The sequence below is a fragment of the Manis pentadactyla genome, chromosome 4 (assembly GCF_030020395.1).
Source record: "Manis pentadactyla isolate mManPen7 chromosome 4, mManPen7.hap1, whole genome shotgun sequence".
NCBI classification, from domain to species: domain Eukaryota; kingdom Metazoa; phylum Chordata; class Mammalia; order Pholidota; family Manidae; genus Manis; species Manis pentadactyla.
Genome location: NC_080022.1, coordinates 102,949,185 through 102,954,529, shown reverse-complemented (window position 1 = coordinate 102,954,529; position 5,345 = coordinate 102,949,185). Strand labels below are relative to the sequence as shown.

Genomic DNA, 5,345 nt, shown 5'->3' with positions numbered 1-5,345 from the left:
AGTGTGACTGCAAATGCCAGGGGGTGGCATTCCCTGGCATATGTGGCATAGCTCCAGCTAATGTCAGGTCAGCAGAGGCTTGTAGAGTCAGGCAGTGACACACTTGAAGGGGAGGAGGTGCATGTGTGCACACAGGGATCTCCCATGCCACTGCACCTGCTGACACACCCTGACACCGAAAGCTTGGGACTCTGGTCCCTGCCCAGAGCAGTTCACTTCATCCCCAGTTCTGTAGATCTCTGTGCCACTAAAATAATTATAGAGGCTTCCAAGTTTTAGAAAGCACTTTGTATAAATCAGCTCTTTAAATTCTTCTTTTTTTTAAATTCTAATTTTATTTTTATTTTTTGGATTCATTAATATACAATCACATGAGCAGCATTGTGGTTACTAGATTCCCCCCATTATCAAGTCCCCACCACATACCCCATTACAGTCACTGTCCATCAGCATAGTAAGATGCTATAGAGTCACTACTGTAAGTAGAAATTATTCAATTTACAGGGAAAAGTTCATTGAGAATTAGGGACAATGCACAACTTATTTCCATACCCAGGTGTAAGAAGCAAAAAGCAAAGAACTAGGTTTATCTCTGTAGAATTTTCTCTGGTGATTTATAACGACTATATAACCATTACAGATGTTAGGTGTAATCTCACCTGACCCCTGTATAATGCCGACTTGAAAATTGAGACCCAGGACTCAATGGGAATTGTGCCAGATCTCACGGTGAATGAATGGGAAAGCCAACTCCTCTGCTGAGTGTGGTATTTAAGTCACAATGCACGTTTTTCTCTCAAGTATCTACTGTGATCCTTCTCTTCTTGCTCCCTTCCTGTGGTAACCTTAAATACCTTTCCATCAGTCTAGTTTTGGTAGACCAAGAGTTTAAAAGAGCTTTCATCTATATTCTTGACTTAGTCAAGGTGATACCTTACCAGTTTTCTTCATCTAGAGACTTGCGTAGCATATAACCTCCTTCATGGCACCACACGGCCGCATTTCTCGGTAACAACAGCAGAAATTGCTGAGCTTCCAGGCAGCAGTGCCATGTGCTCTGTACCGAATGATTGACGCTGAGTCACCCTGTCCTTGCAGCAACCCCAAGATGTGGATGGGATTACTGTTTCTATTCCACAGAGGAGGAAACTGAGGCACAGAGAGGTGGGGTAAGTTGCCCAGAAACTTATACCTAGCAAAGTTGGGATTCAGCCCCAAATCATGAGCTCTTCATATGAATTGTATTACTTCAGTAGGTGTCCAGATATGGCCTTTGAGGATACACTTTAAGTGTCACAAGTAGATGGTCATTCTCTTGAAAATGTCCACACCTGCAGAAAAGAACTTCCACTTCAACTGAGAAAATGAAACGATTTGCTTCAAGAAGCCAAGTGTCCAAGTGGTAATTTTCAGTCTGAATATGAGAATGAGAATTACAGAAACAGCTCCAAAATGACTTGCATAAATAAAAATTGGGGAGCAGACATATGCATTTTGAAATATTACATATAAAATCAACGTAGGAATCTAATGATATTATTCTTATATGTTAAGTGAGGCTCTCAGTTAAAATCTTCGAGTAATGAAAATCTCTGTTTTTTCTCAGGCCATGGGTCCTGCCATTACAGTAGGGAAAAAGATTCAGCAGATCAATCGTTCTGCTTGTCCACAGTGTCCAGCCTGTGAACATAGCTGAGAGAAAGCTATAGCCTTGACAGTCGATGCCGTGACTTACAGGATGGGGCTGGGGTCCAGGCGGGGCAGGTTCAGCCTCTCTGTGACGTTCTCAGGTCTTCAACTGTCTGGGGCATTTGTGGAATCTGCATAGCAAGGAATAATTAGAAGCAATTGCCTTCACTCATTCTATCCCCCTGCCCAAACTGATAGAACATGGACCAGATTGTTTCATCCCAAATTAAATTTACTTGTTTGAAGCTGTATGTCTATGAGCCAAAGAGGGCTAAAGGCAAAGCTAGAGATAGAAGTCCAATGGCAGTTCCTTGGCCAGACATCTGTTGGTGAATTTATGACATATTTACTCTCCACCCCTCTCAAATTACCTGAAAGCTGTGAGATACTAAGGGTTTTCCATTATTTATCCCTGTGAGGAAAATACTTTGTATCTCTGGAAATGTATGAGTATATGCATATTTGTGTATGGATTATACATCTACATGGGTTATGTATTATTACATATATATTTTTGTTTGGTATCATTAATCTACAATTATATGAGCAACTATTACATATATTATTAAACATATACAAAGATAGAGAAGGATAAGATGAATGTAAATATAAAGAGAGGTTTCTAGTATTTTTTTTCTCTTTTCTCTATGGATTATCATTGAAGACCACTGCTCTGTGAAAATACTTGACACCCATTTGAAGAGTTGCCGCAGAAGTCCTATGACCAGGTCAGTATGGGTTGGCCTTCAGCCCAATCCCAGAACCCTCAGCAGAAGAGGGCTTAGCCATCATGCATCTCCAGTGAACATGTGAGAAGACCATGTGTTTAAGGGACTTTTGCCTAAATAGTCATTGTTAAAGTCCAGTGTGCTTGAGATTTGCTGAGAGTAGATCTTAAGGGTTCACACCACACAGGCATGCACACACACGCACACAAATGGTAACTGGCGTGAGGTGATGTATATATTAATCAGCGTGCTTGATTGTGGTCTCATTACACAGGTATCCTTGTGTTGAATGCCACATTGTATACTTTAAATATAAATAATTTTAAGTTTATTAATCATACTTCAGTAAAGTTAGGGAAAAATAAACTCAGTTTAAAACAATAAAGTCTGAACAGGCATGTGGTAACGATGAGCCAAGCTCCGCACCTGTCTTACCAAACAGTAGGGTTTTGGTTAGCACAGTGCTCTTTTGTCACCATGAACATGTGAACCTCAAAGTGGAGTGTTTAGCAGATGAGGTTGAATAGCCCAGCATCAGGAGAAGCTCCAGGAGGGGTGGCATGCCGCAAAGGGGTCACTCAGGCAGGTAGGTGTCAGGAGCCATGTGTCCACGTCCCCCATGATGAGCTTCAACCTGACACTAACTCATTCTTCTGGTGCCTCTAAGAGCTTTGGGGATTTTGTTAAGCCTTTTGAGGGTATCCAGATGAATGAACCATTGTGCTTCCCCTACACTCCAGTAACTCATTCTCCATGGGCACTTTTATTTCCCTAAATGTGCAGTTTGTTCACAAGGGAGTTATGAGTAATTAACTTGTAAAAGAAACGTCCAAATGCATGATCAACTGCAGAGCACCTGTTGTTAATCCCTGATCTTGTCTCCTCACCTAGATTATACAGAGCTTGAGAATACGGGGCTGTTTTGTCCTTTTAAAAGCTTGAGACATGTACTGACTTAGGTTCACACAGAATACAACATGAACAGAGACGGGGCGAGTTTGCCTTCGTGTCTGATAAAGGGAAGGTGCCAAGGGCTCAGACAGACATCAGCCCCCCAAGGTGAGGGCTGCATCATGACTCATGGACTCTAGGTACATCTGCCCCATGCATCCCTTTCTCCATTAAAAAAAACTTCAGAATTATGTTTTATAATTGCACTGGTATAAAGATGAATATAATCCAGTCTTCATTCTTTATTATATATTGTCATCATAATATATCATCATTTATAGTCATATTATTTTCCTTTTGAGTTTAAAAGTAATTAAAAATAATTTTTGTGGGCTACCGGAAGTCTTGTGGTCACTAGCAGGTGTCCGCACTGTGCCTGCTGAACCAAGTGGCGCTGCCCGAGCTGACACACAATGACCCTTCCCAAACCCGCTGGCCTCACCTGCCTCAGCCCTCTCTGTACTGACAGACACTGCTGGCTGCTAACTTCTGTCTTCTGGTTTTCCTGATGCTCCTCTGAGAAAGGGGTGGCTCAAGGGTGAGCATCCCTTTCTCCATGGGGAACACCACTTGGCCTGGAAAAGCCAAGGCTGCTCTTGCAGTCTTTCTGCCATAGCGTGATGACCACGAGACAGGTGGCCGATTCCAAAATTAATTCCTCTGTGATGCCAGAAGACTGTGCCTTTGTTCTCTAACATGGAGTCAACTTGGGAGGCTAACCTTTATCAGACCGGTTTACCCATTGCTGGGGCACAAGTTGTTGTTAAGTGTCAGGCAGAGGGCAAACAGGTAAGGGAACGATAACACCAAAGTCGTGGCAGGCTTCGGCCTGGCCGCCCGCTAATGAAGGTGGCATCTGCCTTGTTACCACCTAGAAGAGAGTGAACTAAATGCAGTGGTGGGCAAGTGTGTTTGCACCCGCTGCCAGTACATTAATCCAGGGAGACTTTCTAAAAATTTGAGAGGATGGTTTGCAGAAGCTCTGGTTTTACAGAGGCAGAACTGAATCTGGGCTTCATTGCTGCTGTCTGTCTTTTTTTTCTTGCATTGAAAACTTTACTTTCTGAACCTGACTTTGTCAACTTTGCTCAGAAATGACATTTTTTTTAAAACTGGTGCTCTAGCATCTGATTCCCTCAGCACCATCTTCTTTCTGAATTCGTTCATGTGCCACAGGTCATTAAAATCCATCCCATATTATGAAAGATGTGGCCACTTGAAAACATTTATAGATCACTAGTTTCTTTGAATATAGCAGATTGAACCAGAGTTTAATTTGAAGAGTCTCTTGATATCATCCCTTCACAGGAACAGTCACTTTACAAGCAGTCCACTCTTTCTAAGGTTAATAAACACAGGTAGACAGATAGGACATACTCATGTAAGAATAATGATCACAATTGTTTGGAACAATGGGAAGATTTTTTTAAAATTCAGGGACCATGCTAATCTTCTTTGTATTGTTCCAATTTTACTATATGTGCTGCCAAAGCAAGCACACGGGGAAGATTTTTTAGATCTAATGGAATCTTAGGTGAAAATCTTGTTTTTCTCTCTTGAAATCTAGTATTTCACTGTATCAGTGGTGACACAGCGTAACTCTCTTAATAGATCCATAACAGGTGGTATCAGTGTTCTTAAGCCCAATGTTTTAACTGTCAAGCATACAAACTATATATCAGATAAATTGATTTATTTGATTAGTAATGTTACCAAACACTTCCTCTATGGGTCCTAGGATCTCCATTCAGGGAATTTTTCAGTGTAAAATGCATCCATTAAATTTCTATTTTTAAAGAAAATTTAATCAAAATGTCTTGCTTCCCCTGCTGCTCCCTTCTCATCCCCTTTCCATGCCAGAGTCTGGGTTTGTGCATTTCACCCTAAGGACATATGTGTAAGATGATTCTCTTAGTAATTGAGCATCTATGCTCAGCACTCAAGCAGAGCTCTGTGTTTCCCTAATGAGAAACATCA

At 41.5% G+C, this 5,345-nt stretch overlaps 1 pseudogene; it reads right to left on the bottom strand.

Annotated features, from left to right (window-relative positions):
- Positions 1–4,776: 4,776 nt before the first annotated feature.
- LOC130683724 (U6 spliceosomal RNA) lies at positions 4,777–4,867 on the bottom strand (annotated as a pseudogene).
- Between the last annotated feature and the right edge of the window lie 478 nt (positions 4,868–5,345).